General features: G+C 47.4%; 1 protein-coding gene across 1 annotated transcript in view; it reads left to right on the top strand.

Moving 5' to 3' along the window:
• The first annotated feature begins 19,964 nt into the window (after positions 1-19,964).
• The window catches only part of LOC144769675 (potassium voltage-gated channel subfamily KQT member 1-like), a 1,318,465-nt gene continuing 1,313,948 nt past the window's right edge, over positions 19,965-24,481 (top strand). Inside the window, exon 1 of the mRNA XM_078653870.1 lies at positions 19,965-20,102. The gene's annotated coding sequence lies outside the window, so the exon portion shown is untranslated. The remainder of the gene's footprint in view (positions 20,103-24,481) is intronic.

Genomic DNA, 24,481 nt, shown 5'->3' with positions numbered 1-24,481 from the left:
TTTTGTATTTCTTCTCCTTCTCTTTTTGTCTTCTTCCTCTACTTTCTTTTTTCACTATATTTCGGGTTTCGGATTAGGGCGACAGGCACGCTGTTTGGAGGGTAGGCCGTAGCCTTCTGCAGGGGTGCGGGGTGGGACGGGTGGGTGGGGTCTTTCAGATGTTTTCTTTTGGTTCTATGGCCCTTTCTATTCCTTTATAGCGGTGCCGCTTCTGTCCTCGCTTCTCAGGCATGAGTGGATTGGGGTCTGTTGCTATGCCACTTTTTTCGGTTTCGATGCTTTGTCGCTACTGCCATGCCCTTCTTTTCGCCAGCTTTCCACTTTTTTCTGTACTATTAGCCGCGGGTTGCCTGGCCCGGGGTGGCGCCCATCTTGCACGATTGTGTTTTTCCTTTTATATTTCTTTGTTTTGCTCTTTCTCCTTCCTTTCCTCCCCCTTTCTGTCCCCCCTTTTTTGGTTTCTTCCCTTTTGTTTCCCCCCCTATTTTTCTCCCCTTCCCTTTCCCTATCCCTTTCCCCCCCCCCTTTTTCCCCTTCCCCTCCCCCTTTTTCCCAGGCTCGTATTGTTAGAAGTGGGTTCGGTTCGTACAGTTTATCCGCTCCCCCTGTCTCTGTTAACGTGTTATTGGGTGTGGGACATGAGATCTTGGTAGCACTTGTATGCTTCTCCACTATATTTTACGTTTGTTTTGTGCTGCGATCGACTCGTGCCCTTACATCCTCCTCCCCCCCCAACCCCCCCCCCCCTCCTTTCGTTTCAGCATGGGTGTATTCCTGTTTCTGGGTTATCCCTTGTTTGTGAGTCAGTCATGAGCCTTCTCCCCTTATCATAAAATGGACCTCATTGATCCTGATATTGGGCCGTTATTGCCTCTTATCCCATTTCTAGCATTGTTTCATTATGTTTTGCTTGCCTGCCAACTGGCCTAGTGTCGCTTATTTTGAATTTTCTGATCGTCTTTGCCTTGTGGCCGGCCAGATTGGTTGTAGGCCCGCACATGTTTATCCTAATGATGCAAATAAAGGTCTTAAAAAAAAAAAAAAAAAAAAAAAAAAGGGCATTGTCCTTCGAGTTTATTAACTAAGCATATCAATCAATCAATCAGAGAATTGTAAGTGCGATACTCACCCATGTGGGTCTCTAGGTGCCAGGGGGGTGGGGGGTTGAGCAGCTCCGTTCAGTCAAAGAGCCAGGTCTTGAGTGTCTTCCTGAAGATGTTCAAGGAGGGGGCACATCTGATGTCGGGCCGGGAGCTCGTTCCAGGTCTTGTCTGCAATGTAGGAGAAGGCTCTTCCACCTGTTCTGTCTCTGCGGATACGCAGGGTTTCAGTGAGGGCGAGGTCAGTTGATCTGCGGTTTCTCTTGGGTGTGTGAAAGGAAAGTCTCCTGTTGAGATATTGGGGTCCGGTGTTGTGGAGGCATTTGTAGGCATGGGTGAGTATCTTGACAGTAACTCTCTTCTCAACAGGGAGCCAGTGTAGGTTTCGCAGGTATTCGGTGATGTGTTCGTGTCAAGGGATGCCGAGGAGGAGTCTGGCTGCAGTGTTCTGTCTGGTCTGGAGTTTGCGGAGCAGAGACTTGTTGATCCTGGCATAGAGGGCGTTTCTGTAGTCCAGTCTGCTGGTTATGAGTGCATGGGTGATGGTCTTCCTTGATTAGGGGGGAGTCCGTTTGAAGGTCTTTCAGAGGATAGGGAGGGTGTTGAAACAGCCGGAGGCGACGGCGTTGACCTGACGGGTCATGGAGAATGAGGAGTTGAGTACGATGCTGAGGTTTCGGGCATGGTCCGTGGGGGTGGGAGGGCTGTAGAGGGCGGTGGGCCACCAGGTGTTGTCCCATGCAGAGGGCGAGGGTCCGAGCACGAGGACCTCTTTGTTCTCTGAGTTGAGATTCAGGCATGTGCTGCTCATCCAGGATGTCACATCCTTCATTCCTTCCTTGAAGCTGAGCTTGGTGGTGATGGGGTCTTTGGTGAGGGAGAGGATGAGCTGGGTGTCGTTGGCCTAGGATACAATGCTGAGTCATGCTGTCTGACGACAGTGGCGAGGGGGGCCATGTAGATGTTAAAGAGCGTGGGGCTGAGCGATGATCCTTGGGGGACTCCGCATTTAATTACTGTGGGGTTGGAGAGGAAGGGTGGCAGTCTGATTCTTTGGGCTCTGCCGGTGAGGAAAGAGCAGATCCAGTCGAGGGTGGTTCTTTGTATGCCGGAGTTGTGGAGTCTGGTGGTGAGTGTTTGGTAGGAGACGGTGCTGAACGCTGCAGAGAGGTCGAGTAGGATCAGGGCTGCGGTGTGTCCTTGGTCGAGGAGGGTGCGGATGTCGTCTGTGGTGGCGAGTAGAGCGGTCTCGTGGTGTGGTTGCTGCGGAATCCGGATTGGAAGAGGTCGAGGATGGAGTTTTCTTCGATGAATTTTGTTAGCTGGGCATTGACAAACTTCTCTGTGACTTTAGCCGTGAAGGGGGATGAGTCAGTAGTTCTTGAGGTCCTTGGGAACTGCTGAGGGCTTCTTGAGCAGGGGTCTGACTTCTAAACATTTCCAGTCATCGGGAAAGATGCCGGTCTTGAAGGTGGCATTGATGGTGCGTCATAGTTCAGGAGCGATGGCGGTTTTGTGGAAGATGTGCGGTGGGCAGGGGCCCGTGGGGGCTCCTGAGTGGAAGCCTTTTATGGTCGAAGTGGTGTCTTCGGAGGTGACTGGGGTCCACGAGGAGATGGTGGCTGACTGGCGTTGCTGAATAGGGAAGTGGTTTCGGAGTCAGGTGTCTGGTCGTTGAAGTTGTCGTAGAGGGCCTTGATTTTCAGATGGCAGTAGGATCCGAGTTTGTTGCAATGGTCCTAGGAAGGGGTGATGTCCGTGGTTTCGCTGGGGGGCTTGGTGAATTCTTGTATGACGCTCGATAGTTACTTGGGGTTGCTGGAGTTGGCGAGGATCTTGTTTTGGATGAAGGTCCTTTTGGTGTATCTGATGCGTTGATGGTGTTCCGTCATGGCGTTCTTGTAGGTGGTGCAATCTTCTGACGTTTTGCTGTTTCTCCAGTTCTTCTCAAGACGTCTGCAGGTGTGACTGGATTCTTGGTGGCCTTCCTGGGGCGCTGTCTGTCGGGGTTGCTTAGGGGTGTGAGCTCATCTGCGGAGTTGGAGAGCCATCTGTGGAGTTCTTTGGCTGTGAGGTGGTGGGGGCATTGCGGTTGAGGGTGGAGTTGAGCTGCTCCTCAGTGACTTTGCTCCAGTTCCTTTGTGGAGGGCCCCGTGCAGGCTTGGGCAGCATGGGTTTGTCGGTGTGGAAGTGTGCGCAGTGGTGGTCCGTCAATGGGGGTTGCGTGGTGTGGCTGAAGTGGATGTTGTTACCTCCTTCGAAGATGGGGTTGAGGGTGTGTCCTGCCTTGTGGGTAGGTGTGACAAGCTGTTTCAGTTCGATGTTGGCAAGGTTGTCCAGGAGGGTGGTGAAGTTGGGGTCGCTAGGGTTGTTGAGGTGGAAGTTCAGATCTCTGATGAGTATGTAGTCTATGGAAGCGATGGCATAGGATGCAATGAGGTCAGCGATGGTAGTGGCAAACAAGGCGCGAGGTCTGGGGGTCTGTAGGCGAGGGTGCTGCGAAGTGTGGTTCTAGGGCTGGGCTGGATCTGGGAGTGAAAGTGGTCGGTGGTGGAGAAGGAGTCGCTACTGGTGGAGGTGGAGAGTCGGAGAGTCGGAGGGAGCTCTTCTGTACGATGGCAAGTCCTCCTCCTGGGCGGTTGGGGCAGTCCTTACTCTGGATCTTGTATCGATTGGGGATGGCGGTGGCGATGTTTGGGGTGGAGGAGGCATTGGTCCAGGTTTCTGTAAAGAAGGCGACATCTGGTGAGAGGGTGTTGAGGAGGTCCCAGATCACTACGGCATGTCTGTGCAGTGAGCATACGTTGAGGAGGATGCATTTCAGGGCTATGGTGGTGTTGGTGTTCGGTGCAGCCGCCATTAAAAAGGGGAAGGGGAAGGGGAGGGAGGAACAGATGGGTGGCGGGAGGGGGAACTAGCGGAGGAGGGGCCATGGACAGCAGCGGCGAAGAACAGGCGGTAACAGGCACGGAGTCAAGATTAGTGAGGGACAGAAATAAAGGCAGGGCAACAATAGGGCAAGAAGACAGAAATAAGGGAAAAATAAGGAAAAGGGAAATGAGGGAAAATTGCGGCGAAAACACCGGGAGACAAATATATGAATGGTACATACTATAAGGAAGACTCAATGAGTCTTATTTACAAACGCAAGACATTGTCGACATTGTAGTCCTGTGAACGTGGGGATATCAAAATAATTGGCTTACCAGCTCGTACATCAGAAACACCATTGCATTAGCAGTATATTGATAGAGTAGAGACTATAAAGAATGTCATATGATCCCCTAACAATTTAGCAACAGTGATTCTTACCAGCATTGTACCTTTAAAATCTGTACATGAGTCCTTGCTCAATGTTTGACATCGTAGTGTATTTAAACCCGCTAAACACTTGCCACTCAATATTTGCATATGATTAAGAACCGGAAGGGTCAAATCACATCATGCAATGCTGTTGTCTGCCTGCTATGAATAAAAGAAGTTGCTACAAATAATTCTCGTTGGGAGGGCTTGCTTCTCACGCAGTGAATTTGCGTGAGTCTTTTGATGCACACACACACGTGTGTGTGTATATATATATATATATTCACTGAAAAAACCATAGGTTATAGACCATATATAGTTAGGAATTAGCATTTAAAAAACCTTATTTTACTCACACAAAACCATTGAAATTCCATATATAGTTAGTTGCACTAACTATATATTGCGCACCCGCAATCCACTGCTGATCATGTCACATATTACATCATTCATGACATGGTCAGTGACATCACTGATGACATCACTGATGACATCTCAAATGACATCACTGATGACATCACTGATGACATCATCCAGTGACTGTGTGTTTCTGTAAAGTTTAAATATGTTTTAGATATTGAAGAATGAGTAGATGTATAACTGTCTGGACGAAGGATTTAGTAGGTGCATGACTGAATGTATGAGTGAGTGATTAAATGTGTCTCACTGAGTGCATGGGTTAGTGACTAAACTGTCTTAATTTGTGCATCATTATGTCTGTTGTTCTGTAAACTACTGCATGTGTTGATCAGTAGCTATATGATTAACTATATGGGTTATTGATTGATTGTCCAAGTATTTGTATGGGAGACTGAGTGTGTGTGTGGCTGGCTGGGAGGTGTGTGACTCTGTGCAGATCAATGTGTACTTGTATCAATGATTGTATAAGAAAGTAAGTATGTGTTACTATATGTTTGAAAATGTAAGGTGCTCTATGTTTAACTGTATAGACAAGAAAATGGAAGTGTGATTGATTCTTTACAGGACTGACTAGGTGTGTGAGTAACTCCATGGATGAGTGGCAGAGTGTGAGTGTCTGTATAGGTGTATGAGTGCATATGATAGTGTTGTAAAGATGAGTGATTGTATGTATGAATGATTGTATGGGTGAATGAGTGAATGTGTGTGTAGACGTAGGAATCAGTGAGTACGTATGTAGTAACTAGTATTGGTGTGTCAATGGTTTCAAAAATTATACTCTGTATTTAACACTGGGTGAAACAGAGGTTATATTAAAATGTGAGGAGATGCATTGTATTGTCACATGAATGATATCATCAGTGATGTGGTCATTGATGTCAAATGAGATGTCATCAGTGATGTCATCAGTGATGTCATTTGAGATGTCATCAGTGATGTCATCAGTGATGTCACTGACCATGTCATGAATGATGTAATATGTGACATGATCAGCAGTGGATTGCGGGTGCGCAATATATAGTTAGTGCAACTAACTATATATGGAATTTCAATGGTTTTGTGTGAGTAAAATAAGGTTTTTTAAATGCTAATTCCTAACTATATATGGTCTATAACCTATGGTTTTTTCAGTGAATTTTCAAGGTTTTGTAAATGCTAATTCCTAACTATATATGGTCTATAACCTATGGTTTTTTAAGTGAATTTCAATGGTTTTTTTATAGCAAATATCATAAGCTGTCGAATGTCAAGTACGTGGTAAGTGAAAACATTTTCGTGTTTATGCACACTGATCTGCTTTGAATGGTGCCCCCCCCCCTCATTTCTATTAGGAGTACTCTCTCTTTGCAGATAGTGAAAGGTAGTTAACGCAGGCCTTTGCCCCCGTTGTAATCCGTCGTGCCTGCTTCTCTCTCCATTTGATTGATTGTTATCCAAGTATTTACTGTTTTAGAATTAGTTCTCTTTGGTTCATTCTCTATTTACAAACAAACACAGAGTCGCAATACTCTGTTTAGTCTTTGCAGATAACGAAAAATCGTGTAAAAAAAAAGAAAAGGAATCGAGCAAAATCAGTAGGCCACTAATGGGATCTCTTTTTGACCTCGCTAAAATAGAAACATTAGGAACAACCCCTCATGACAAATACAAAACTAGTGAGATGAACTGAACTCCACACAATGATGGCTGCAAAACAGCTCGGCTCCGCCACCCACCCCGCCCAAAATAACGATAAAGAGCGGCTGCCATGATTGGTTGCGGAATGGCCACAACGGAGCTACGAAATGGTGCTGCTCTCATGCTAACCCCAGCTTCGGTCTGAAACATCCAGAAACACTGTAGACTACCAATTCGATCAGTTCCGGTAGCGCCCCAATGTAACCCGGTAGAGAAGAACTAGCCCTCCCCTCTTTGACTGATGGTTCTTGTTGCCTGTCCCTTCTGTTGTCATTTAACAGAACTATTTAGCCTGCTGAAAGGGGTTGTGTTTCGACCGCTGGTTGGTGGAGACATTTTGACTATATTCTGGACCTGCGTTGTCGCGTAATGCGTCATATGACGCGCCGCGTTAGCGCATCCGGAAGTCATCCGGGGCGCGCAGCGCGTAACGTAAGCATAACAAGTCATGTGACTTGTTAATAAAACTTTTCATTGGTTCATTTTACTTTTCTTATTCTAATGATGAAAGCCTTGGTCATATCACCTAAAAATTACGCTTTTAATTACTTCCGAACATTATTTTCTCTTAAATATATGTTATAATGTTCCAGGCTAATGTACTTTCCCGGAAATTTTACAACTGTCCTGCAAGTAAAATATATTCTTTTTTCGAGAAAAAGAGCGTTTCTTCGTCCCATGACGGAGCCGTTGAGCAAAAGAGGGTCGACCTGCTGTCTTAGTCGCCGATACGCCTGAATATGAGATTCTTATCGATCACTTTATGTTGCAGGAATAGAAAACACAACAGCCCTTGACCATTTATCTTTACTGCGTTCCTTCGTATTATACCTTTTACCCTTCATGTAATTGGTCTGCTTTATTTCACTTGCCTTTTACTGATTCTAAAACAGTGACTATTATTAAAAACTTTACCAATGTATACACTACTACCATGTTTTCTTTTAAAAACCTTTATTGTGAAAATTTCATTATACAAATACGAGCCTATAACCACGTGGGCCTGCCACGGAGCAAACTGTAATCGTATATGATGAATAGACATTTACACTGTAGAGGAACGTAACGGGCGGGCCATTAGGTTGCAAAAACTAAGGTGTCTAACAGCTACGGAATCGGTGGACGTACATTTTATAATTAAAATACGACAGGGCCAGTTACAATAAAATTATCTAGATATACATTTGCGGGCAAGTACCATGGGTGACGTTAATTCGAATTTTCAACAGTACAGTAATCAATAACACATCAGAACTTAATATCAATAGGGATGTCGAAATATTCAATCAATTCTCGTCCCCGCCTGCCATGTGCTTCAAAACTGCATACGTATCTCGTGATATCAAGGTTGTGCAACCAGTACACAACAAGGAGTTACGAGTCCCATTTATTCCGGCGCCATTTTGGGCGAGGACGGGCAGGTCCAGGATATAGTCAAAATGTCTCTACCAACCATCGACTATGATGATGTTCATATGCTGTATTTATTAGAGTAACACTCATCTGCCCACATGAAATTAATTTACCACAATCTAAACATGTCATTTTAATCTTTCCAAAGTTCTTCTAAATATTTGGGACCGTTTCCCTTGCCTCTGAAGCTCTCAGTGCCACTTCTTTAATGAATGTACTAGCAGGTCAGGGGTTCTCCTCCAAATCTCTCTTTTATGCAGCACTATAATTAATTGGTGCCACCTCTCCATATGACGATGCATGGTATAGTTACCACAACTATATATTTTTTCGGTTCCTCTGGAGAGTTCATCGTGGCAGATGAAGCGTGTAACATACCGGGCATTTACCTTTTTTTGCATGTACAGGAAAGGAAAAAAAAATCGAGCGTTCGAGTTCTTAGGTGTCCCAGGGCCATTTTAGTGGACCAGGCCCAAATCCAAAGAACAGCTATCTCACAGGCTAATGGGGCGACCCACGCCGAGTTTCAGCATTGTAGGATGACCACACAAGTACAGCAACTTGCTAGACATCACCTCGGTGCCATCCGGATCTCGGCGCCCCACTGCAGATGAAGTGCCTCTCAACTATGAAACCACCACGGTGACATCCGGATCTTGGCGCGTTGTGCTGCCTTCGGCCTATTCGCACATCGGTCCGCTACTGACGCCATCTCACAGGCTAATGGGGTGACCCACGCCGAGTTTCAGCATTGTAGGATGACCACACCAACTTGCTAGACATCACCTCGGTGCCATCCGAATCTTGGCATCTCAACGCCTAGTGGTATCTTCCATACAGAAAATATTGTTACGCTGCCTTTGGCCCCATTCGCACATCAGTCCGCAACTTAGACATCACCTCGATGCCATCCGGATCTTGGCATCTCAGCGCCTTGTGGTGTCAGTCAGAAAATATTGTTGCGCTGCCTTTGGCCCCATTCGCACATCAGTCCGCTACTGACACCATCTCACAGGCCAATAGGGCGCCCCACGCCGACTTTTACCATTGTACGATGGCCACACCAGTGGCACAACTTGCTAGACATCACCTCGGTGCCATCCGAATCTTGGCATCTCAACGCCTAGTGGTATCTTCCATACAGAAAATTTTGTTACGCTACCTTTGGCCCCATTCGCACATCGGTCCGCAACTTAGACATCACCTCGGTGCCATCCGGATCTTGGCATCTCAGCGCCTTGTGGTGTATTCTCTTCAGAAAATTTTGTTGAGCTGCCTTTGGCCCCATTCGCACATCGGTCCGCAACTTACACATCACCTCGGTGCCATCCGGATCTTGGCATCTCAGCGCCTTGTGGTGTCTTCTACTCCGAAAATATAGTAGAAAATATTGTTGCGCTGCCTTTGGCCCCATTCACACATCAGTCCGCTACTGACACCATCTCACAGGCCAACAGGGCGCCCCACGCCGACTTTTACCATTGTACGATGGCCACACCAGTGCCACAACTTGCTAGACACCACCTCGGTGCCATCCGGATCTTGGCATCTCAGCGCCTTGTGGTGTCTTCTACTCCGGAAATATAGTAGAAAATATTGTTGCGCTGCCTTCGGCCCCATTCACACATCGGTCCGCTACTGACGCCATCTCACAGGCCAACGGGGCGCCCCACGCCGACTTTCAGCATTGTAGGATGGCCACACCAGTGCGGCAACTTACTAGACACCACCTCGGTGCCATCCGGATCTTGGCGCGTTGTGCTGCCTTCGGCCTATTCGCACATCGGTCCGCTACTGACGCAAACTCACAGGCCAACGGGGCGCCCCACGCCGACTTTCAGCATTGTTGGATGGCCACACCAGTGCGGCAACTTACTAGACACCACCTCGGTGCCATCCGGATCTTGGCGCGTTGTGCTGCCTTCGGCCTATTCGCACATCGGTCCGCTACTGACGCAAACTCACAGGCCAACGGGGCGCCCCACGCCGACTTTCAGCATTGTAGGATGGCCACACCAGTGCTGCAACTTGCTGGACACCACCTCGGTGCCATCCGGATCTTGGCGCGTTGTGTTGCCTTCGGCCTATTCGCACATCGGTCCGCTACTGACGCCGCCTCACGTGCCAACGTATTTTCTCCGCATTTTATACCCTATGCCGCATAACAGGTCATGTGACTTGTTTATAAAACTTTTCATTGGTTCATTTTACTTTTGGTTTCCTAATGATGGAAGGCATGATCATGTGACCTAAAAACAACACTTTTCATAGGATGAAAACTTTTTTTTTTTCCCAAACGATGAAAGCCCCACCTTGTTTCTGGATGTTTCAGACTGAAACTGGCGTCAGCATGAGAGCACCACAATCTCGTAGCTCCGTCGTGGTCATTCCGCGAGCAATCATGGCAGCCGCTCCCCACCAGAAGCCTGCAGGAGTCGGAGCCCCCAAAACTTTTGATGAATTCTCAAGGCGGAGGGGACGCTTTCGAGAATGGGGTCCAAGACCTAGCAGACAAGCGTCCGATTTCCAAGGTGTCCCAGGGCCATTTCAGTGGACCAGGCCCAAAAAGGAAACAGCCTGCCGCCATTTTGAGAGTCCTGTGACAGCCGCCTATCGCTGCACCGCAAGAGTGGGCGCAACTCAGCTGAATTGCGGCTTTTGACACAGTGGACCAAAAACGGACGGAATGGCAACTGAAACGGTAAAGGGGCGCCCCACTACAACAGATGACACTCCACCTGGAGAGGCCCGTTCACGCCGCCTCCCCCGGGGCGCTCCACGCCGTTATTCGGAGCAGCATTGTAGGATACCAAAACCAGTGCGGCAACTTACTGGACATCACCTTGGTGCCATCGTTCTGCTGCCTTGGAACTATTCGCGCAACAGTTTGCTACTGATGACCCACCCCCCGCGACGCCCCATGCCGTTATTTGCTGGGTGGCAACTTACTAGACATCACTTTCGTGTCATCTAGATTTCGGCGCGTTCTGCTGCCTTGGAACTATTCGCACAACAGTTTGCTACTGATGACCCACCCCCCGCGACGCCCCACGCTGGAAATCTGGACGTTGTGCTGCGTTGGGACTATTCGCACAGCCGACCGCTACTTCGTTGTTTTTCCCTAAAAATGTTTATATGTTATTACTATTTTTGTTTTCTTGTATATATTTATAAATTATTAAAGTTTTATAATCTTACTACTTTGTCGGAGTGCTATATATTTTTAATGTGACACATAATTGTAAAAACTTTGATGTACAAACAGTCATCCCTGGAATCTTCCGCTTCAGGCTCGGTCCCCTCCCCAATCACAATACAGGATGGTTTTCAGATAATAGCAACGCTTCTGCTGTGACGGATCTCATCGAGTGTGGGCCTTGATCTACTATAACTCCTTTGAAGAGGGGTGATTCTTTACAGCTGTGGCCATAAACTACATCTGCAGGGCTAGCTGATAGCCTAGGACCGGCCTGGACAATCGGACACAGAGGAAAAGGAGTGTCAGAGGGTGCGGTAGTGAATAGGGCGAAAGGGAGGTGTCGGGCGGGCACAGGGTGTGATTCTCAGGGAACAGCAGCGCAGATGGGGGAGGTTTATTACCCATGCATAAGACAGAGAGCGGGGGTGACCACTGCCTGGGGGAGATGCTTGCGAGGGTGGGGAGCCATGCTAAGGATCGACAGCGTGCACAGAGTGGGTCTGGTCAAGGCATCTAAAATGGCTGCCGTGCACGACAAAAGTGTGGCATTTGAAAAAAGACAAGATGGCGCAGACAATGTTTTTCAACACTTCCTGATTTCCTTCGAATCGAACGTTAACAGACGTTGGGGCATATTACCAAAGTTAAGCGATATTTATCCCTAACGATGCTTAGCAACGATTTTTTTACCGTCAGAAATTATCGCAGATAAACCTTGCTATTATCAAGGTTTATCGGAAATACGATAAAAAACGACCGCAATGCATTAATATCGCTGAAAACTCAGCGATATTCATGCATTACCGAGCTAATGCTCTTAGCCATGTTATCCACCTCCCATTGGATAACATGGCTAAGAACTGCTCAGGGCAGGTGGTAGCTTTTGGAGATATTCGCCCTTATCTCGAATATTTCCAAAAGTTGATAATAGGAGATAGCGATGTTAGCGACTGTTTCCAGTCGCTAACATCTTGGCATGCCCACTTTGCATGTCATTAGTGATAAATATCACTCACATGCAAAGTGGGGCCCAAGATGGTCGCTATCTTCTACTAGCCGTCGCTAACTGGTGTTAGCAACAGCTAGGTAATACACATATAATTTTATCTCCGCGAAGCGGAGCGCTGTTACAGATATATATCTTGTTTCTGAACGTTAATTTCTCAAAATGCACTGAAGCACATATATTGAGACCTAGCAAAGGCACATCGGGCTACCAGTCCCTACAATTTTGCCAAGTTTCGTGCAAATCCATTCAGCTGTTCGATCCTACCGAGAGACAAGATGGCGGCCGCTACGGACTGTTTGGAATGTTTACAGACACCGGAGAGCCAATCAGCTTCGCTTCGCAAAGCTCCGTAACGCGAAAAGTACGCGAAGCGGTGCGCTGTTACAGATATATACCTTTTTTTGAACGTTAATTTCTCAAAATCCACTGGAGCACATATATTGAGATCTAGCAAAGGCACATCGGGCTACCAGTCCCTACAATTTTGCCAAGTTTCGTGCAAATCCATTCAGCTGTTCGATTATTATTATGTTTATTTTTTTTTGCCCCGCGGGGCCCTTTTAAAACCTCCACATCAAACCTAGGGGGTGAGCGACAATGTACTATGCCCCCTTATGGTCATTTGCCCCTTCGCTTTGGCCTCCTCTTGTCTCTCGATCCTACCGAGAGACAAGATGGCGGCCGCTACGGACTGTTTGGAATGTTGACAGACGCCGGAGAACCAATCAGCTTCGCTTCACAAAGCTCCGTTGCGCGAAAAGTACGCGTAGCGGAGCGCTGCCCAGTCCGCTGCTACAGATATATATCTTTTTTTGAACATTAATTTCTCAAAATCCACTGAAGCACATATATTGAGACCTACAAAAGGCACATCGGGCTACCAGTCCCTACAATTTTGCCAAGTTTCGTGCAAATCCATTCAGCCGTTCGGGCTAAAAGTGAGGCCAACCGCCCTGTGGAAATTAACATGGGAAAAACGCGTTTTGGGACCCCCCTTTTTTCTCGGCCCCCCCTTGACGAACCCCCCCAAAATTTTTAGGGGCTGCTCAGAAACAAAATGTGCCATTTTCCTGAAAATTTCAGCCAATTCCGTCCACAAACGCCAAAGTTATTAGACATAGAATTTTCAAAAAACCCATAGAGAAAAAATCCTAACTATATATACCTACTGGCGACCGCCAGTAGGTAATATATATATATATATATATATATATATATATATATATATATATATATATATATATATATATGTATATGTGTGTGTGTGTGTGTGTGTATATATATATATATATATATATATATTCACCACAAAGTCCCCCAGATGTAGGACCACACTCCACACCAGGTTGGTTCACAAACCTATTTTATTTAGAGGCATACACTTTCTCTTCCCTAATTCCAGTTCCTGGCCTGATGCGTTTCAAAGCAGTGTTGCTTCTCTTCAGAGGGCGTGTCGCGCGGACAGTTCACCAGGCTCACTAAATCCCTGGCGCATCCCTGCTGATATGCAGGGATGCGCCTGTTATTGTAAATCTGCCTCTTAGTACATAAGTCAGATGTAATGAATTACCTCCCATCTCACTCTGATTACATTACAGTGCTTGGAGGTTAACTTAGCCAATCAAATAGGTCTTTAGTTAACTCACCAGAATGCACAGTATTGGACTTTGATTAAATATGCCTGGTGGGTCAAATACGGCATCAATCTCATAGTCATAGTAACTATTTCTGGCTTAAATTCCCCTCTTTGGCTCCTTGTACCTCATCCCTTATTGCTTCTCAATCTGGTCCTTATACTCCTTTTTTCAGGTATATTTCATGTTATTCTGCCTTCATATTCTGTACTCACTCATCATGTTATTTGAAATGATTACGTTGAATGTCAAGTACCCATATAGCCCCAAGGATAGTGGGCTACTAAAAATGTTAAATGGAATAAATAGTTATCAGTGTTGCCACTGACTACTCTGCTATCCTATAGCATAAGAAACTAAATATGTTTATTTAAGTAAGTAATAGCTAGGTGTAGTGATACTATAGTACACTCGCCGAATAGCCCTCTAAATGATTTTTAACTAAGCAACCACATTACAAGATTTTGGGAAATTACTTCTGCGAGGTAATAGAGACCTCAGAATATCTATCTATCTATCTATCTATCTATCTATATATATATATATATATATATATATATATATATATATATATATATATATATATATATATATATATATATATATATATATATATATATATATATATATTTTTTTTTTTTTTTTTTTTTTTTTTTGTCAATCTACACTGACGAAGGCGGGAAACGCCGAAACGCGTTTGTGGATTGAATTTGCTGAGGTTTCACGGAGAATAAAATGCATGAATGAACCTACGCGATATATGGCTTGGAGTGCTCTCATTTGTATTTGAAACCCAGGACTGGAGGTTTTTCGTTTGGAAATATATATATATATATATATATATATATTCTTTCACTCCTTCTCCCCAGCATACAAAGTAGGCACCGACTCCGTGAGCTCTTTGGGGCATATTACCAACCAATAGAGATAATTTTTGTCTCTAACTTGTTTAGAGACAAAAATTATCGCCGCAAATCGGCGATTTTTATCGCAGATAAAACTTGCTATTAGCAAGGTTTATCGCAAATGCGATAAAAAATGGCCGCAATGCATGAATATCGCTGAAAAGTCAGCGATATTCATGCATTATCGAGCAAATGCTCTTAGCCATGTTATCCACCTCCCATTTGATAACATGGCTAAGAACTGCTCCTGGGTAGGTGTTAGCTTTTGGAGATAATCGCGCTTAGCGCGAATATCTCCAAAAGTTGGTAATAGGAGATAGCGATGTTAGCGACTGTTTCCAGTCGCTAACATCTTGGCACGCCCACTTTGCATGTCATTAGTGATAAATATCACTGACATGCAAAGCGGGGCCCAAGATGGTCACTATCTCCTATTAGCTGTTGCTAACTGGTGTTAGCGACAGCTTGGTAATAGGGAGATAATTTTATCTCCGCTTTCTTGGCTTTTAAAGCCAAAAAAGCGGAGATAAAGCCCCTTGATAATATGCCCCTTTGTTTTAGACGCTGCACTTTACTCCTGAGGCGGAAGCCGGGAGTCTTTGTTTTTAAAATCCTGTTTGCTATTATTTTTCCTCACTGCCACTCACTTCATCCTCCTCCCTCCTCCTCCCTCCTCCTCGCTCCGGTCCCTGCACTGCCGATCTTGGGGCTACTGCAGGGGACCAGGTACAGCGGCTTTAGCCGCCATCTTGGAGGGAGGGAGTCGTGAGGTAGCGGTCCAGTCGGCAGACCCTCCCGCCTCCCGCTGGTACTTAAGCCGCGCTATTCGACCCGCGCGCCGCTCTTTGTTTTAGACGCTGCACTTTACTCCTGAGGCGGAAGCCGGGAGTCTTTGTTTTTAAAATCCTGTTTGCTATTATTTTCCCTCACTGCCACTCACTTCTTCCTCCTCCCTCCTCCTCGCTCCGGTCCCTGCACTGCCGATCTTGGGGCTACTGCAGGGGACCAGGTACAGCGACTTTAGCCGCCAACTTGGAGGGAGGGAGTCGTGAGGTAGCGGTCCAGTCGGCAGACCCTCCCGCCTCCCGCTGGTACTTAAGCCGCGCTATTCGACCTGCGTGCTGCTCTTTGTTTTAGACGCTGCACTTTACTCCTGAGGCGGAAGCCGGGAGTCTTTGTTTTTAAAATTCTGTTTTCTATTATTTTCCCTCACTGCCACTCACTTCTTCCTCCTCCCTCCTCCTCGCTCCGGTCCCTGCACTGCCGATCTTGGGGCTACTGCAGGGGACCAGGTACAGCGACTTTAGCCACCATCTTGGAGGGTGGGAGTCGTGAGATAGCGGTCCAGTCGGCAGACCCTCCTGCCTCCCGCTGGTACTTAAGCCGCGCTATTCGACCTGCGCGCTGCTCTTTGTTTTAGACGCTGCACTTTACTCCTGAGGCAGAAGCCGGAAATCTTTGTTTTTAAAATCCTGTTTGCTATTATTTTCCCTCACTGCCACTCACTTCTTCCTCCTCCCTCCTCCTCGCTCCGGTCCCTGCACTGCCGATCTTGGGGCAACAGCAGGGGACCAGGTACAGCGACTTTAGCCGCCATCTTGGAGGGAGGGAGTCGTGAGGTAGCGGTCCAGTCGGCAGACCCTCCCACCTCCCTATAGTATAAGATGTTGCCTATTTCCCGGCCGCGCACCGAAGGCGCGCCAAAGGCAAGCCCGTCTGTGCCCGTCCGCGACCGGCTGGGACCCGGGGCCAGTCATAATGCCCAAAAATATTCCTACTCCTCAACACTACTACGGGCTTGCCAGGGCAACTGGTGCATCCGTCCTTCCGTCCAAACCCGCATCAATACTCTTGGAATCTCCCTTCTTACCCCCGCGGAGCGTGCTTCCTTTGAAGGACATCCCCTGCAGCACTCGGCAACTCCCCCTCCTCCTCAGGCAAGTGCTATCCTCCTAAATACCCGCTCGGCGGTTAAACACCAACTTGAGCTCCATAATCTCTTGACCTCTGTCCAACCCGACCTTTTATTTTTAACTGAAACCTGGTACTCCCCTGACTCATCCCCTGATGTTCTGACTACCCTCCCCGACTCCTACTATGTCCTCCGAGCTGACCGCCCGGATGGGAAAGTCGGTGGCGGAGTAGCCATAATCACGCACTCTAGACGCCAGTTACAACTTATACCTCTTCCCCGCATTCTCTCCGTAGACTTCCTGGTCGCCCGTACAACTAATCTTGCGGTGCCTCTAACCTGCTTACTATTATACCGTCCCCCTCAGTCCAGGCCTCATTTTATCACAGCTATTCAAGACTTGCTGGCCACTCTTGTGGTCAACAACTCTTCCATACTTATCCTAGGAGACTTTAACTTCTGGCCCCATGATCCCCGAGAAGATTCAATGTCCAAGGAATTCACTGAATCCCTTGGCTGTCTTAATCTTACGTCTTTGATCCACCTCCCTACCCAATCTGGCGGTCATATTCTGGATCAGATCTGGGTTGCCAACATCTCTATTTCGTCTCTGTCTATTTCCCCTTGTATTTGGTCCGACCACTCGTTGATCTCATTCTCCTTCGACTTAGGAGCTGTCAATAAAGTCCCTCCCCCTAAAAATAGGTGGCGCCGTAACTGGAACCTGGTGGATATGCCTGCCCTGTGCGCTTCCCTCGCGGCCTCTTCTCCCTGTCTGCCAGCCTCCCCCCTTGACTCACAAGTTACCATCCTAAATAATTGGCTCTCCGCAGCCTGCGAGTCAGTAGCTCCTCTCAAGCTAGTGAGGTCTTGTCGCCCACATAAGGCTAACCGGTGGTTCACTGAAAACCTTAAAACTCTCAAACTCTCCCTAAGACAAGCTGAACGTCACTGGAGACGCACTTACTGCCCTATTCTCAAATCCCAGTACTCTATTCTTCTCCGCAACTATAAAAAGGAGATCCTTGCGGCCAAGACGGAGTACTTCTCCACAAAAATTCTCCTAGCTAGCAATAAGCCTAAGGAGATTTTTGCCATCGCCCATAATTTAGCGGCTTCAGACAGAGTTCTATCCAAACCGGTTCCCTCCCAATCCTTGTGCAACTCCCTTAACTCCCACTTCATCGAAAAGATAGCTAACATCAAACTCAACATTCCCCTGCCTTCCACCTCTTTCGTTCCCCCCGTTCCCGCCCTTCCCACCGTTTTTCTTGATTCATTTTCCCTACTCTCAGAAGAGACCTTTCTTGGCCTCTTAACAAAGGTCAAATCTGGATCCCCTTTAGACTGCTGCCCTGTCCGCATACATAAGGAAGTCTTTTCCAATTGTCCTGGACCCCCTCTTACCCTGTTAAATTCATCTATTCAGCATGGCATCGTCCCAGCCTCTTTCAAATCGGCCATCATCACCATCATCCTAAAAAAACCTGGGAGTGATCCTTCCTCCCCTTCCAATTTCCGCCCTATTTCCTTACTCCCGTTCCTTGGACAGATCCTGGAGACTCACATCACCTACTGCCTCTCGACTTATGTGGAGGACAACCAACTTCTATCCCCCCTCCAGGCCGGCTTCCGTCCAGGTCACTCGACGGAATCCGTGGTTCTATCTGTCCTGGATGAACTCAGGCAACGTGCGGACTCCAACTCTTCCCAGGCCTTGGTTCTCCTCGACCTGTCCGCTGCCTTCGACACGGTCGACCATTCCATCCTTATCGACCGTGTCGAGGCGGCGGGCGTTCGGGGCTCTGCCTTGGCCTGGCTCTCCTCTTTTCTAGAGGGCCGGACTCAGTCTGTCCACCTGGACGGCTTCTCGGCCGATCCCTGCCTGATCTCATGTGGGGTCCCTCAGGGCTCTGCTCTTTCCCCCCTTCTTTTCAACCTATACATTTACCCCCTCATCCTGGCCCTACATAACATGGAGGTAACAGTTTACAATTACGCAGACGACCTCCAGCTTATCTTTAATCTTTCTTCTTCCCCCTCTTCCAGCTCTAACCTCTGCTCTGTCCTTACCTTCATATTTGACTGGATGAACTCCAACCAGCTCAAATTGAACCCAGACAAAACGGAGCTATTACTTACTGGATATCTCCCCAGTCCTTGGTCCTCTGCATTCTGGCCCCCTGTCCTCGGTTCCCCTCCCTCCCCTTCTGCCAAAGTAAAAACCTTAGGGAACTTAGTCAGCCAAGATCTGACTCTGCACCCACAGATAAGCGCGGTTGTGTCATCTTGTTTCCTATCTTTGCGCATCATCCGGAAAATCTCCCGCTTTTTTTCGATCGAGGCCCTTAAGGTCATTGTCATGGCCATGATTACCTCCCGCCTTGACTACGGCAATGGGCTGTATCCAGGAATCCCGGCATACGAGCTCCGGCGCCTACAGCTTATTCAGAACCAGGCTGCACGCCTGATTTTCCAGCTTCCTAAGTACCATCACGTCACTCCCCTCCTCATATCCCTCCATTGGCTTCCTATTTCCCATCGCTCTCTTTTTAAGTTAGGCTGCATCACTTTCATGGCTCTTGCAGGCACTGCTCCCAGTTTTGTCAGATCCAAAGTCCAGCCCTATCTCCCCAAAAGAAGCCTTCGCTCTTCCTCTCTTATCCTCCTGGCAGTTCCTCGCTTCAAGAGGAAAAAACACGGTGGCCTTCGTTTCTCCACTCTTGCCCCCACTTTTTGGAATAGCCTTCCCTTTCCTATTCGGTCCATAACGAACTACATGGACTTCCGGAAAACTCTTAAAACTTATCTTTTTTCTTTAGCTTTCTCTCTACCTTAACCCCTTCTTCTTTCACCCTCTCTGTCTCTGTTTATGTCTGAACTCGGAGTAAAGCGCCATGAAACCGCTGGGTGTTAGTGCGCTCAATAAATGCTTTTCAACTTCAACTTCAACTTCAACTTCAACTAAGTATCAAGGATTATTCTTTATTCCATACCGTAGACGTGTTTCGACGGACCCAGCCGCCTTGGTCACTACATCTACTACTCCCCAAGTGCATAGGTGTTTTATAGTATTCACAAATACCATGTGACCCAAATGAAAGAAAGTGAAACAATTCTAGTAGGTGAAAAAATTAGAAAGCAGACCATTGGTTGTCATGGTTACAGGCACATAAACGATAGACATGGTGGAGTTGAAATGGTTAAAAATGCAAGTCATGGTAAAATAAATCAAAATTAGAAAACAAATTCACAGTGTCATTTACAGTTTTCCATGTTGCATAAATCGACATTTGCTGCTTGTGTATAAAATACAATAGATAGATAAAATTACTATTTCGAATTCCGTGTATTTTGGCTATTTTGGAGAATGATGGAAAGTGAGAACATGTTGTCAGCCCATTGTTTTAAGGTCCCGTTTGCGCGCGCAGTCTGTAACTTCATTCTGAAATTGCAGCAGCCCACGGGTGAGAGGCCGGTGCTGCGGTGTATTGGCTTGGCGCTTGACAGGGGATGCAACCGTGCTGAAGGTGAGACGCCGGTTTGGTTATACGTAATGTATGGAAGGCACTCGTGTGCGTGAGTGAAGGCATAATGTCGTTTGGCCACATGGCTTGGAACCTCGTTTGGGGCTAAACGCATGTGGGTTCCTAGTGGATTTTACGCGTTTAGAGAATCGGGGTCCGGGTGAGTCAGCCTTTGATAGTTTAGTGGCATTCAGATGTGTACTTGTGGAATTTCTACCTGTCTGTTACTACGCACGCTGATAGACACTTGGAAGCCGTTAGCCCGGAATTCTGGTAGTTGATAGATAGTGCAGCACTTAGTGAAGTTAATATCTATCAAGTGAGGTGCCTGCTCATTCGGTGTTGGTGATTGTGTTAGCCATATGCTGTGCGGGTATTTACAAGAGATGGTGAGTTTCAGATGTTTTTTTCACCAAGGCGTCCAAGACTCAGCGCGCTCTTTTCACAGTTGGTGCGCCTGACGAGGCTGGACAAGCCTTGCATCAAATTTTCCACCAATTTCCAATAACGTTATTCTGCTTAATACTGTGAGAGTGCTGCCTGTTGAAATTGGAGGAAAATATATATATAATAGTTAGGACCAAGTTTCCATAGGAAGAGCAGTTTTTTGTTTGGCTTTGTTTTGACTTTGGCGTCGTTTGATGAATCCTAATGAAATTTGCAAAACTAATTCTTTGTTCATATCAGCTCCTATGTTGTAAGTTTGCGGGTGATTGGTCAAGGAGGGGCCAAGATAAAAAGGGGGTCCCAAGACGTGTTTTCTCCATGTTAATTTCCATAGGAAACTTTAGACAAGTCTACAGGTCGAACGGGTGAACGGAATTACCCCAAATTTGGCAGGGAGAAGGGTGTAAATTTGTTCAGTAGTTTTGGAGAAATTACGAAATTTACAGATATCAATATTTGTGAATTCTGCCATCTGATTGGCTGAGGCGCTATGAGCACCAGCTTGCTGCTGATTGGCTGCGAGCGGTTGCAACTAGGAAGTGTTGGCCACCATTTTGTGATTCCGTTGAAGTGAGTAAGGGGAAAAAAGGGCAAACAAAGTGGGAAAGAGGAGGGTAGGAGCACCTTAACCTCTGTGAGGTGTTTAGGGTGTGCTATAGAGGGGGTGTGAAGTGAAGTATTCGCCCCTACCGGTGTGAAAGTGGTGGGCTACGGAAATTAAGTGAGGTATTGCCTAGAGTCTGATGCTGCTAAGGTGAGCTGGTGCGGGACTCGGGGATTAAAGTGTGAGCCCAAATTGTGTGTCTTATACTGTGAAGTCATGTGCTGTTGCTGCTGCACTACACCTGTGGAAGTAGTGTCAGCAAGGGTTTATACCTACTAGGATGAACTACTGACCCGTACTGGACTGAAAGTCCTGGGGTACGGAAAATATGTGAGGTACTGTCTAGAGTCTCATGCTGCTAAGCTGAGCTGCTGCCGGACTCAGGGATGAAAGCTTGAGCCCAAACTGTGTGTCATATGCTGTGAAGTCATGTGCTCTGGCCGCTGTGCCGTATATGTCCAAGTAGTGTGAGCATGTAGTTATACCTACTCGGATGAACTTTTGTTACGAACATTGTAACTTGTGTATGATGCTTAGGGGGTATTATACAGGGAGTGCGAAGGTAAATTTGCATGTATCAAATCAATTCAGTACTTGTGAAGTGCAAACTACTCACCCCTACGGGTCTGATGGCTCTGGGGGTGTAAGCTAGGCTGCTGCCGTAGTCGGGGTAAAGTCGCTGAACTAATGATCCCTACCGGTCTGAAAGTGCTGGGTATGGAAATTAAGTGAGGTATTGCCTAGAGTGTAATGCTGCTAAATTGAGCTGCTGCTGGACTCGGGGATGAAACCGTTAGTCTAAACTGTGTGTGCTATGCTGTGAAGTCATGTGCTCTGGGTGCTGTGCCACACCTGTCCAACTTGCATATGGTGCTTAGGTGGTGTTGTATTGGGAGTTCAAAGGTAAATCAATACGGTATTTGTAAAGCGCAAACTACTCAACCCCAATGGGTGAGTAGAGCCGATGATCAAAGCAAGAGCGCTGTGCTGCAAAGTGAGATGGTGTGGCCGCTGCGCCCAGCTGTGTGGAGAATACATTTTGGCGAGGGTCCAGAAGTTGCCGTTACCTGGCCCTAAAATAGCGGGCCTAAGTTGTAAGTTATAGGGTGGCTCTAAAAAGAGCCCTTGTGTTCATTAGTTGGAGCTACATATAAGTGCGGATGCACAGCTTCAAGTTATTCAGGAAAACTCAATTTCCCTGCTCTGTGAAGTGGACTCCATCACTTCTGTAGATATCAGCCATATCAAAACGCATGTTGTTGTTGTAGATGGACCCCATTTTGTGGTCTCTGAGGTATGCAGACACAGCTTTGTTGACTTTTTTTTTTTTTGGTGCAAAACATTTATTGAGCACTGTCAGGAGTACACAGCGTCTCGCCAACAACCCGGAGGCCGGCCGCTATCAATGCACATATAAAGAGCAAGGACTGACAATGGTACATGGGTGTGAATATAATCGCGACATTCAAGAGCATCCAAATGACAAGTGCAGCTTCTATACAGTAAAATCAATGTGTCTTGCTTTTTTAGAAACCAAGTGTCAACATTAACATGTGCAGGGTCTAGGTGAACCCAGGGGGGGGGGGCGCATACCGTGTGTGCGAGCGGGTATATCAGGCCGTGGGAGGAACGCAGCTGGCAAAGCCAAAAGCCCATAATTAAAATTAATGGCGGGCGTCAGTGTCATAGGTGGTAGGTCGGTAATCACCTGAGTGGCAATGTGGGAGTGAGAGCGACCAGTGAGAACCTAGAAATGGGGAGGCAGGGGAGAGAGAGGGGGGGGGAAGAGAGAGGGGGGGGAAGAGAGAGAGGGGGGAAGAGAGAGAGGGGGGGAGGGGAGGGGGGGGGAGGCCAGGACATCCAGCCCGACATGCAGGCCTAGGACTGTAAATGCAGGGCCATAAAGCGGCACTGTAGTGTTACACTATCCCAACTTCAAGCGCTGTCATCTTCGAGTGGGTCAGTTATCAAATAACATTGCAATGGGGCCCAAATATCAGTAGGCCTGGAAGTGGGTGGCAACAGCTCGGAGTAAGTATGCAATTGTTCCTGGCAGTATACCATGTCGCTCATCCAATCCTTAAACTTGGGCGCTCTCCCTCTCCCCCATCTACAGGCCACCCTGCGTTTAGCCAGAAGCATAGCCAGTGCCACAAATTTGCGGTGAGCCGCCTGGAGTGGAGCAACATACCCCAGAAGGGCCAGCAATGGGGACGGACTTATCGTCTCATGTATCATTGTAGACAGTGCTTGAAATACCTGGGTCCAGTATCTGCTCACCTCGGCACACCCCCATGCAAGGTGAAGGAAGTCAGCCCCAGGATCCCCACACCTGTCACACGTGTCTGTAGGCCGTAGCTGAAATCTGTGTAAGCGCGCTGGAGTATAGTACAGTCTGTGTAGGAATTTATAGTGAATTATCCTATAACGGCTATTGGAGGATATGCGCTCAGTCTGTTGCGTGCAAAAGTCCCATTGTGCATCCGTAAGAGTCAAGGCTAAGTCTTGATCCCATTTGTGCCTAGCGGGTAGAGCAGTGTAGGTCATGTTATCGCGGACAGATTTATAGAGTGTGGACACCAGTTTATTGGGATTGTCGCGAAGCAGCATGTTTTGTAGAGGAAGAAGCACCGGGGGCTCACAGGGGAAGTCAGGTGTGATGGCTTGCAGTCCGTGTCTGAGCCTGATATAATAAAACAGGTCTAGGGGTGTCGGCTGAATGCTCTCGTATAATTGGTCCTTAGTACGGAAGGTGCCATCACGATACAAGTCTCCCCATGTAGTGACATGTATGCTTTTCAGCAGTTTTTGAAAACCAACTTCCTGCAGGAGCAGGAGCTGTGGGTGGTAGGTCAGTGGTAATAGCGGAGCATACAGGAATTGTGACTTAAGCCGCACAGTAATGGATTTCCAGGCCGTGACCGTGCTAGACACCGTGGTGGGAGTCTTGACTCTGCCTTCAATTTGGGAATGGAGCGCGCCTTCAATGGGAGTCGGGTGGGCCAACCAGTGTTCAGCCGCCAATTGAGGCATATATCTCTGCTGATGCACCCAAAAGTATGCGTAGTGGGCTTGAGCAGCTTGATAATAAAGCTCAAAATCAGGAATACCGAAGCCTCCCTGCGAGAATGGTCGAACTAGGATCTCCCATTTGAGTCTAGGTGTCTTCCCACCCCACACCAGTCGGAGCAACTCCGAGCGGAGTAGTCGGAAGAAATGGGGCCCGGGGTGATACGGAATGTTCATAAAGAGGTACAAAAGTTGAGGGAGTATTACCATCTTAACTAATGAGGCCCGCCCGGCCATGGAAAGGGGGAGTGATATCCATCTG

Source organism: Lissotriton helveticus, chromosome 1_1 (genome assembly GCF_964261635.1).
Source record: "Lissotriton helveticus chromosome 1_1, aLisHel1.1, whole genome shotgun sequence".
Lineage (NCBI taxonomy): Eukaryota > Metazoa > Chordata > Amphibia > Caudata > Salamandridae > Lissotriton > Lissotriton helveticus.
Note: the sequence above shows the minus strand (reverse complement) of the source record. Positions and strands in the feature narration are given on the sequence as shown.